Here is a 12,074-nt window from a genome sequence, read left to right as displayed (position 1 = left end):
CCACCATATGTTGTTCCTTAAGGTCAAGAACAAACATCCCTGGGCAGTAGTGATGTTAAAGTTATCTGCTCATACTAAAAGGGGCAGTAATGTACATTTGGACCACTTCTCTTTTTAGAATATTTGAATTACATTCATGCCTTCATTTGATAGTTGACAGTAGAAAGTGACAGAAAACAGAATGACATCAAAATAAATGTAAACCATCTGGATTTGAACCAGAGACACCACTGTTACATACTGTGTGTCTTAGACTGCTGGTCTACCACACTATTTAGACCACTTCTAACCTCAGTTCAAACCTAACTAACTCAAGCTAAGCAGCCCAAAGTGACTGTGAGACTGTTAAGAACATGATCAGCTCTCTTTAATGGAGGACTTTCACTGTGAAGTAGCTGTAGAAAGTGTTGAACCTACAAAGTAAAACAGGAAACCAACTACAACCAAAACCCAAGACCATGACAGTCCCCCCCTTTCTCAAGGGACGGATCCCAGACGTCCCTAAAACAGAGTCTATGAACTCCATAAGGGTGGGTGGAGGGAGTCCGGAGGAGGGATTAAGGGGCAAGCGGCCGGGCGCTGAACAGGGACGGGGCAGGAAAACTCAGGCATACGACCCGGGGACAGGACAGACGGGAGAAACTGATCAGGAGGGCGACCCCTCTGGAGGACGACCTCTCTGTAGGACGGCCACGGAGCCGCTACAACCTCTGAAAGACAGAATATCGTCCGTTGGATTGTAAAGAGGTTAATAAGACAGCAGATAGTAAAATTCAGCTCATTAGTGTTTATGAAAACAGGAGAGTTGAAATAAAAGGAACACTGTCATCACAGACTGAATGCTGAATTCAAACAGAAAAGTAACAACACTTTAACTGTTCCCTGTGACCATCTGAGCTTTGAGACAGTGTCGGCCAATCAACAAAGCCTTTTAGTTATAAAGACATGTCTTCACAGGAAGAGGAGTGATGTCTCTGTGGAGGAGCAGCTGTCCTGCTGTGCTGTGTACTTGGACCAGTCTGCTTCATCAGGAGACTCCTCCTGTCCCCAGTGTGGACAAAGATCCAGAACCAGAGCTGGACTGCAGCCAGCCGGTCAAACCAGCACTGTACAAAGTAAGACTCTACATCTGTCTGCTGACGTCTCCATGTCTGAAACACTACTTGTTCTTTTAATACATAAAAAGTCATAAAAGTCCCACCAGGTCCTGCGAGGACACTAGGGGACGCCCTGCTCTACTCAACTGGCCGTTCAAGCCATAGACATATATACATACACCAACGTTGGCGTACGATCCAGAGGTCAATGAGGAAACTCCGACACTCAGACGACCAATCGTGTAACTTCATCACTCAGTGACAGACTTTTAGGGTTGTAGGGCTGGCCGTCTGCGGTCCAGCCAAAAAGACAGAGAAAACAAGAGAGACATAAATAAATAACCCTCAAATACTCAACATGATTTACTGTGGAGACGGACGCTCTTAGTTTCACTTTCCTCCTCTGCATTTCATTCATTACATCCAACGTGCAGTAAATGTCGTCACAGTGAGATTAAACCTAATGTTTATTATTTTCCAGCGTGTTTTTTAGATGAAACGGACGACACACTGAACGGCAGACTGCAGAGTGTGTTTACTACTGCGACCACCAACAGCTCTCGTCACATGTCTGGTTGCTTTTTCATACATCAGAGGACTAATTTGCTGAATCTTCACAGGTCTTTAGACCGTAGTGGAAACAGACAACAGTGGACTGAAGGAACCTTTTAGTTCCTTAAAAGTAGTAGGACTAAAAAGTCCCAGGAACTTTTGGGTGGAAACCCGGCTTTTGTTATTGATGCTGTTCAATAAAAACATGTCCACACGAGGAGAGATATGAACATATCCTGCATTATTTGATGAGTGGATGAGTTTTAAATATTACAGTGAGGAAGGAACAGCCACAGTGAGCTGTTTAGATGAAGAGCTGCAGACGGACAGCTGAGGCTCCGCCTCCTCTGCTGTCAATCAAACATGTACACCGACTGAGAGAAAAAGGAGCATTTCTGATGCTTCCACTAAAACTAGACTGTTTAACCTTTACTGCTTTTTTATTTACTTTATATTGATCACTTCAATATTGGCAATGAAAATAATAATCACATCTTCTTTATTTTTAACTTTTGTCCTTCTCTTTCAGCAGATAGAGGTCTGCAGGAGGTTGTAGATGAACATAAGATCAGTCTGAGGAGGAGATGTGAATGTGTGACTGAAGGAACTGATGAAACAGGAAGTGTAACCCTCCTCAACAGGATCTACACTGAGCTCTACATCACAGAGGGACAGAGTGAAGAGGTTAATACTCAACATGAGGTGAGGCAGCTTGAGACAGCTTCCAAGAAGAACACCCTCCATGACGCTCCAATCAAGTGCCAGGACATCTTTAAAGCCTTACCTGACCAACAGGGACACATCAGAGTCGTTCTGACGAACGGCGTCGCTGGCGTTGGAAAAACCTTCTCAGTGCAGAAGTTCACTCTGGACTGGGCAGAGGGCTTGGAAAACCAAGATGTCAGTCTGGTGGTTCTGCTTTCGTTCAGGGAGCTGAACTTGATCAGAGATGAGCAGTACAGTCTTCTCATGCTGCTCCATGTTTTCCATCCAACATTACAGAAGGTCACAGCAGAGAAGCTCGCTGTCTGTAAAGTTCTGTTCATCTTTGACGGCCTGGATGAAAGCAGACTTTCACTGGATTTCAAGAACAGCGAGGTTGTGTCTGATGTCACCCAGAAGTCATCAGTCAACGTGCTGTTGACAAACCTCATCCAGGGGAATCTGCTTCCCTCAGCTCTCGTCTGGATAACTTCCCGACCTGCAGCGGCCAATCAGATCCCTCCTGCATGTGTTGACAGGGTAACAGAAGTACGAGGCTTCACTGACGCCCAGAAGGAGAAGTACTTCAGGAGGAGAGTCAGTGATGAAGAGCTGTCAAGCAGAATCATCTCACACATCAAGACATCCAGGAGCCTCCACATCATGTGTCTAATCCCAGTCTTCTGCTGGATCACTGCTACAGTTCTGGACCACATGTTGACTACAGACCAGAGAGGAGAGCTGCCCAAGACCCTGACTGACATGTACTCACACTTCCTGTTGGTTCAGACAAAGAGGAAGAAGCAGAAGTACGGTGAGGGACATGAGACGAGTCCACAGGAGCTGACGGAGGCTGATGGGGAAGTTCTTCTGAAGCTGGGGAGGCTGGCGTTTGAACATCTGGAGAAAGGAAACATCATGTTCTACCAAGAAGACCTGGAGCGGTGTGGTCTGGATGTCACAGAGGCCTCGGTGTACTCAGGAGTTTGTACAGAGATCTTCAAAAGAGAGTGTGTGATCTTCCAGAAAACAGTCTACTGCTTTGTTCACCTGAGCATTCAGGAGTTTCTGGCTGCAGTCTACATGTTCCACTGTTACACAAACAGCAACACAGAGGTACTGAAGGACTTCCTGGGAGAAGAATATGTTCATTCAACCCTGGATGACTTCCTGAAGAGAGCCATGGAGCAATCCCTTGAAAGTAAAAATGGCCACCTGGACCTGTTTGTTCGCTTCCTTCATGGCCTCTCTCTGGAGTACAACCAGAGACTCTTAGGAGGTCTGCTGGGTCAGACAGACAACAGTCCAGAAATCATCCAGAGAGCCATCAACAACCTGAAGGAGATGAACATGTATGATACCTCTCCTGACAGAAGCATCAACATCTTCCACTGTCTGACGGAGTTGAACGACCACTCGGTACATCAGGACATCCAAGAGTTCCTGAAGTCAGAGAACAGATCAGAGAAGGAACTCTCTGTGATCCACTGCTCAGCTCTGGCCTACATGCTGCAGATGTCAGAGGAGGTTCTGGATGAGTTGGACCTGAACAAGTACAACACATCAGTGGAGGGACGACAGAGACTGATTCCAGCTGTGAGGAACTGCAGAAAAGCAGAGTAAGTCCAGATGTGATTAACTTTACAGATCAGTTTAGATTACTAGTTTAGTTCTTCAAATATACACACTATAAAATATTCTTAAAATATAATATTCTTATAAATGTTCCACGTGTTTATTACATAAATATGTATTTGTATTTTGTCACAGATGTTCTTGAGCTGTTTCAAATGTTGAGTTCAAAATGTTTCAGTAGTTTGTGTTTCTAGCTGTCAAGTTAATGAACACTTATTCTATTTATTTCTAATAATTGTTACATTTTACAGTTTTTTCTTATTTATGTTTTTGGGTGATGGAGACGACATGTGAACCTGGTAAAACAAATGAAAAAAACAAAAGATCAGCTGTCTGGTGGAGCGCTGGGTCTAACCGGTGTAACGGCAGCAACAGAACGTTTCCTGATCCGGCGGGGAGTCGGGGCGGTCCTGGGATCAGAGTCCTGGTGCTGGGGTTTGCTTTCAATAGGCCTTGCACCACATTACACCTTACCTCGTGTGTTTTTGGGCTCATCTCTTTCGTTGGCTTCAAATCCAAACTGTTGCCATGTTGCTGCAGTTTTAGTTTTCTTTGAGACCAGCTCTGCCATGTCTCGTCTCATCACCCCCAAAAAACACATGAACTTCCTAGTAAACAAACCTCTTCTTGTTTATACACCAACATTATATCATAATATTACGTTAATCACGTTGTCATATTGCTTATTAGTAATGCAATACATGCTGGATTTAGCACTGTGACTCTGTCGGCACAGGTTGTTGATGTCGGCTACTTTTTAATTTTGCCAGAACGTGTCGTTAGCATAAAATCAAACCGGTTTAAGCTCGTACACCGGACCGGACCGGACCGGCAAAACCGAAAACCGACCCAACTCTAGCATTAGCCACCGTAAACTACTGGTCATACGAGACAAAGCTTGTCGTTGTAAAACCCCTGAGTGTGTTGAATCGAGCAATGGTGCATTTTATTGCTAATGAATTCAAGGTGTGTTCCATCATCTTGTTTTGAAGTCTTTCCTTTTATTCTGTTACTCACAGAAGGAAACTCTGGTGTTTCTCTCTCTTGTTGCTGTAGAGAAGAGTAGTAACAGGAAATACACAGCTTCCACCAATAACAGCAGTCTGATGAATATATAACAGCAGAATGGTAGAATTCAGACTTTTTAAGAGATCTTATACAAACCAAAGATCAATGTTCTGTTTTTAATGCTGATACACTGATATCATCTTTCTGATGTCATTATGTTGTAAATAATGTAACCTCATTGGTTCATTCATTGTGTTTGTGAGCTGAATACTTTTGATGCTCAGAAAAGAGTGTTAATGACAAAACGCCATGCAGTCATCAAAATATCTAGTTATATGAATGTTTAATTATGTACAGGTCTAATATTATAGCGATTTGTTTAATTTTCCCATTTATGGACGTGAACCTGAAAGCAGCATGTAGCTAGCAAAGAGAGGTCATCTTTATCAACTGTATTATTATTACTTATTTACTGAGTTTTAAAAATGCTTTTCTAATCAAGAAGGCCTCATGCTAGCTTTGTGGAGACAGACCTGGGATCAGATCACACTGACAGACTGGACATTAGGGAAGCCTCAATGTAACTACATGTTCTCTCTCTTCATCTGCAAGATTAAAGAAAAACAAAGATTAAAAGTCTGCAGGTTTGAGAGAGAGTGATGAGAATTATTGTTTCATGTCAACCAGTGAGATAAGATTAGCTGAACCACTGATGTGAGGAGTAAATGTTGATTAAAGAAGTTTATATCAAACTGTTTAGTCATCAAATGCATGAAGTAAATATAAACTGTCCTCTTTCATAATAACATATTTTGTAATTTTTGTGTCATCACAGACTTTATTACTGTGACCTCTCAGATACTCACTGTGAAGTTGTGGCCTCAGCTCTGAAATCCAACCCCTCCCATCTGAGAGAGCTGGACCTGAGTTACAACAACTACCTGGAGGATTCAGGAGTGAAGCTGCTTTTCGCTGGACTGAAGAGTCCAAACTGTAGACTGGAGACTCTGAGGTCAGTTCACTGACTGTAGTTTATGTAGTTTGTACACACACTCTCTACACACTGGCTCTGCTCCAGATGGCTCTAGAGAGGGACTTTCACGTTTTCACGTCGGCCATCGTAGCTCTCCAACACGCTTGGCACACAGGAGAGGCTTCAGTTGGTTGTAATCTCCTCACCTCACCGCTAGATACCTCCAGATCCTACACACTGGACCTTTATCACAGACCTTATTTCAGGCATCTAACTAAAAACCCATTGACTTCCAGACGAGGGAACAGGAAGTGCTAAAATGCTAATTCATTTCTGGGTTTTAGGACTCATTCCTGTAGCGCTCTATTTGAACATGTCTAAAGGTGCAGCACTCTTCAACAAACATGTATTGCCCCAACTTAAAGGCACACAAGTGATGATTATGAATGACACCATCTAATCAGAGGTCTCTATGGTTCTAAGTTATTCCCATGTTCTTTTTGACAGCAGATCTAACTGTGATCTGTTTTCATGTCAGCATTGTCTAATTATTTGAAGCAAAAACCAAATAAATATTCTGCATCAGAAACATCTTTGCAGGTTCATATTTTGTTCAAGTCTATCTGAATACAATACTCACATGTTCATATGTACATTCAAAGAGTTATTGATGTCTGTCATCATTCCTTCTGTCTGTGAAGCAACCCCCGAATAACCTGAGTGTTACGAGATGAGGACTAAATCCACAGTCTTGTTCTGTGTAAAATGACCTGTAAAGTTGATCTTAAACTAATCAGAGGCTTCAGCAGTCTGAGTTAGATGTATTAGGGCTGGGTGACTTGGAGAAAATCAAATATCATAATATTTTTTTGTGTAAATGACCAATAATAGAACAGCTAGAACAGTCCGGTAAGTTCAGAGGATGACATCACTTTACTGTAATGTAGCCTTTAAAACCAGGAAGAGATGACACTTACAACACAACACGATATTACTAGGGCTGTCAATCCATTCAAATATTTAATCACGATTAATCGCAAATTATTAACAATTTTTGTATCTGTTCTAAATGAACCTTAAAGGGAGATCTGTCAAGTATTTAATATTCTTATCAACATGGGAGTGGACAAATATGATTTATGTAAATGTATGTATATATTTATTATTGTAAATCAATTAAGACACAAAACAATGACAGATATTGTCCAGAAACCCTCACAGGTACTGCATTTAGCATAAAACAATATGCTCCAATCATAACATGGTAAACTGCAGCCCAACAGGCAACAACAGCTGTCAGTGTGTCAGTGTGCTGACTTGACTATGACTTTCCCCAAACTGCATGTGATTATCATAAAGTGGGCATGTCTGTAAAGGGGAGACTCGTGGGTACCCATAGAACCCATTTACATTCACATATCTGGAGGTCAGAGGTCAAGAGACCCCTTTGAAGATGCCCATGACAGTTTTTCCTTGCCAAACTTTAGAGTAAGTTTGGAGCGTTATTTAACCTCTTTCCCGACGAGCTAGTTTGACATGGTTGGTACCGATGGATTCATCAGGTTTTCCAGTTTCCTATGATACCAGTATCTTCACTCTAGCTTTAAAACTGAGCCGCTATAACCTCCGGAAGATCGATTGCATTAATGCATTAAAGAAAATAGTGGCGTTAAAACGATTAACTTTGACAACCCTAGATATTAGGATATCCAAAATCAAAGACGATATCTAGTCTCATATCACGATATGGATATAATATGGATATATTGCCCAGCCTTAGTATGTATCCAGTCAGTATGTTGTGTTTGACAGTTTCCTTGTTGAGCTGCAGGAGGAATAGTAACTCAAAGAGGGAATTTGGTACTAAACAGTGTGTAACTTTGATTTGTCGACTCAGACTGCTGAATCTTCATATTAGTTTCACTTGAACTTGTGAAGTCATTTCTTACAGTGTAGTTGTGTTATGAAGGGACCACTTCACAGGAGGAATGATTACTGCCACCAATAACTCTTTTAATGTACATATGACATGTGGCTGTTGTTTACAGACACACTTGAACAAATGTGGACCTTTCCTGTAAATGACATAAACCTGCTAGGCTAGCAGATACAGTGAGAAGAAGGCCATGTAATAAATGAAGTAATGAAGTCCAACAAGTCTGATTTGATATTGATCCTCTAATTCCAGACTTGACAGAGATCAGCAGCATGTTATTGATGTGTGTTGACATGAACAGGTGTATGAATGTTGTGGTGACATTTGGATGATGTCTGTAGAAGGCTGACATTATGATGATCCACAATAACACAATGACAAAGTCACTCTACTCATTTTAGGGAAAAGATCATTGATTAGGACATAGTGATGTTGAGCTACATATTTAAAACCTGAACACATCTAACTGGATTATAAAGTGATTTTTATTTCCATCATTTATTCTTTATTCAGATTGAGGTGGTGCAGTTTGTCAGAGATCAGCTGTGCTTCTCTGGCCTCAGCTCTGAAGTCCAACCCCTCCCATCTGAGAGAGCTGGATCTGAGCTACAACAAGCTGCAGGAATCAGGAGTGAAGGTCCTGTGTGGTTTTCTGGAGAGTCCACACTGTAGACTGGAGACTCTGAGGTCAGTTCACTGACTCTCTGTTACTATTAGAGATCTTATATGTTAAATTAACAATTGAACCTGATTTATGTACAAACATAACTTACATCCATAAAGTTATTAATGTCCTTTTCTTCATATTTTCATGTTTCTTGAACTAAATCTAGTCTACAGTCACAAAAGACTTGTGTTTCTTAAAGAAAGTGTAGAAAATGTCCACTGTTAGTTGTTAAAGTAAATGAATGTTTATCATTGTTGGTAAATGTTCACATCTGGATACAGAAGATCCTCTCAACTAATATTCAGGGTTCCTACGCAGTATGGAGAAGTATGAAATTTGATTTTAGTCATTTCCAGGTCTGGATGAGTATGGAAAAAAGAAAAGAGAGAATGGAAAAACATGTCTGTTTCCAGACTGTTGCCCCTATTCTGCTTTCTAAGATATCAAATTCAGAATTTCTAAAAATAAATAGATCATACAAGCAGAGTGTTTTTCATGGTGTTTAGAGCAGCCGGTGCAGCCACAATGTTTACTACTGTGTGAGAGAGCGCGGGCCAGAGAGAGCTTGATGTCGTTGAAAGCAGCACAGGAAGTAGGCTCTGACTGAACGCACACTCCTACAGAGCTGCCTCTACGCCTGTACGTCACAGCCAGGGCCGGAGCCTCCATAGAGGCCAACTAGGCAACCGCCTAGGGCGGCACTTTGGCAGCCAAATATGGGCCAACTATTCATCATGAGCAACATAACAATAATAACATAATAATAAAAAGTAACCGGTAACTGCAGGCAGACGGCACAGAGCAGAACGCTGCCTGTCAGACTGGGACAATCTAATACTTTACATATTGAGGGGGGGGGGGTACGAGCGGCCCCTCCTAATTTGGACTGATCCTCGTTCTGGCTGAAATCTGATTGGCTCAGTCATTTACATCATGAACGTGATGAACTGTGACCAGTGTTCCAGCTGGACGGTCTTGTTTTGATTCAGTGGTGACGTGCTGATACAAACTGAGGAGGTGTCATCCACGATGAAGAGTCTTGAAGGTCTTCATCATCATCATCACATTCTCTTTATACCACTAAAACTCTATTAGTGGTAAAATTACTAACCCACAATGTTTCGTCTCGCGCCCTCCGGCCGCTCACATAAGACACCTCTCCGTCTCAAAGTCCTGGGATGGGTTTGTGTCCCAGTCTGTCCCTGGTGCTAATAGAGGGACGGCATCATTGTGATTCACCTAGAGCAGGATGTTTGACAGCAGAACGTCGTCCAGCTTTCTCTGTAGGACTGTAGACTGAACGACCACGATGAGTAAAGTGTTCTGAGGGCTGGCTTGATGATCCCAAACACAAAGCCTGGTTGGTTAACAATTCCAAATGGGGAAAAGAGAGCTGGATGCAAACTTTGAGGAAAATGGTTTGACATCTCAAACAACGTTGGGGGGTGGTGGTGAGGGGGGGGGGGGGGGGGGCTGTAGTCTTGTAACAGCGTCCTCTGAACCCCGAGTCACAAAGTCAAATATGGTCTGAAAAATCTACAGAGAAGTCTGGAAAAGTCTGGAATGTAAAATGTAAAATGTGTAGGAACCCTGAATATTTGTTCTGAATTGATCAAGTTTACTTCATGAAGTAGAAATATTTCTCTGGTTTCTGATTGTTTCAACATGTTCCACAAATAATGTCTGATCATCGATATTGATCCTTCAGCACACACACATAGATGAACACCGAGATCAGCAGCATGTTATTGATGTGTGTTGACATGAACAGGTGTATGAATGTTGTGGTGACATTTGGATGATGTCTGTAGAAGGCTGACATTATGATGATCCACAATAACACAATGACAAAGTCACTCTACTCATTTTAGGGGAAAGATCATTGATTAGGACATAGTGATGTTGAGCTACACATTTAAAACCTGAACACATCTGACTGGATTATAAAGTGATTTTTATCTTCATCATTTATTCTTTATTCAGATTGAGTCACTGCTGGTTGTCAGAGATCAGCTGTGCTTCTCTGGCCTCAGCTCTGAAGTCCAACCCCTCCCATCTGAGAGAGCTGGATCTGAGTAAGAACGACCTGAAGGAATCAGACGTGAAGCAGCTGTCTGATCTTGTGAAGAGTCCACACTGCAGACTGGAGACTCTGAGGTCAGTAGACCGTCGGAGTCGGTCCATGCTGGTTTCAGCAGTATTGTTGTGATGTGTTTCCTCCGTTAAGCTGTGAGAGGAGAACAGTGACACACAGAGAGAGAGAGAACAGTCAGCCAATCAGATCAGCCAGAAGCTTGTTGTGATCATGTGTTAGAGTTGATGTGAAGAAGATGTTGTTGTGTTCATGTCTCCAGGAAATAAAGCTGGATTACAGCTGACAGCATCACATCATGTATAGAGACAGTGGTCCTCATCCATCAAACTGTCGTACCATCAAATCTGATCAGAAAGTGTGTTCTCTCATTGAGAGATAGAATCATCATAGAACCATGGTTACATTCAGTAACCATGTGGTCTTTATAAAGACCAGAACCTCTGCTGAAGTCCAGTAATCACAGCTGAGGTTTTACTGTTCAGTCTGTGTATGAACATGTAGGACCTTTTAAAGAGGACCTATCAGGCTGATGTTCAGGTGCATACTTGTATTTTAGGTTTCTACTAGAACATGTTTACATGCTTTAATGTTCAAAAAACACTTTACTTTTCTTCTAGCGGCTGTGCTGCAGCACCTCTTTACACCCTCTGTCTGAAACGCTCTGTTTGATCTCCTTGTCCAAAAAAGACTCCATATTTAGTCGGGCTGTCAAAGTTAACGCAATAATAACGAGTTAACGCTAGTTCATTTTAACACCACTAATTACTTTAACGCAACTTGTGATTTTTAGGTTGTAAAATGTGTGATTAATTTGAGATTAATCATGATTAACTATGGACAATCATGTGATTAATCACGACTAAATATTTGAATGGATTGACAGCCCTAATATTTACATATTTGTCATGTAATATTTAAAAGTAGATGAAACATTGAAATGTGACTGAAACCAACCTAGCAGCAGTAAATCCATCATTAAAGTGAGCATTGAAAAGCTCTCTGTTTCTGCAGTAATGATGCTCTCAGGACTCTCAGCAGTTTATTTCCACTGTGTGGATTGTAAGATAATATTACACAGAGACAAAGAATTTGAACACATAATCCAGGCTAAAAGCAACACAGTTTAAACTGACACATGCAGAAAGGTCACCGACTGTGTGAATGTGTAAATGAACAGACTTGTAATATCACTGCCCCGTCTAGAGCACCAGAGATCTGACTAGAACTACTTTGTGTACTCTGCTGAGTTAATGTGATCACATGTATTGTTATGACCTGTATGACAATAATGTAGCCTTCTTCTCTCAGCTGCAAACCCAGCGGTGTGAAACGGACATAAATGACATTTATATAACCACAATAACACAAAATCAGTACATGATCTCTTATCATATATTCATATATGATAT

The 12,074-nt window shown here is 41.7% G+C and overlaps 1 protein-coding gene and 1 pseudogene across 1 annotated transcript in view; both read left to right on the top strand.

The window, feature by feature from the left end:
* Nucleotides 1-12,074, top strand: part of LOC141762577 (uncharacterized) — an 88,328-nt gene that overhangs the window by 1,307 nt on the left and 74,947 nt on the right. The gene's annotated exons all lie outside the window — the stretch shown is intronic.
* Nucleotides 1,148-11,013, top strand: LOC141762894 (protein NLRC3-like; annotated as a pseudogene).

This window comes from Sebastes fasciatus, chromosome 24, assembly GCF_043250625.1.
Source record: "Sebastes fasciatus isolate fSebFas1 chromosome 24, fSebFas1.pri, whole genome shotgun sequence".
NCBI classification, from domain to species: Eukaryota; Metazoa; Chordata; class Actinopteri; order Perciformes; family Sebastidae; genus Sebastes; species Sebastes fasciatus.
The sequence above is the reverse complement of the archived record's forward strand: the minus strand, read 5'-3'. Positions and strand labels throughout refer to the sequence as shown.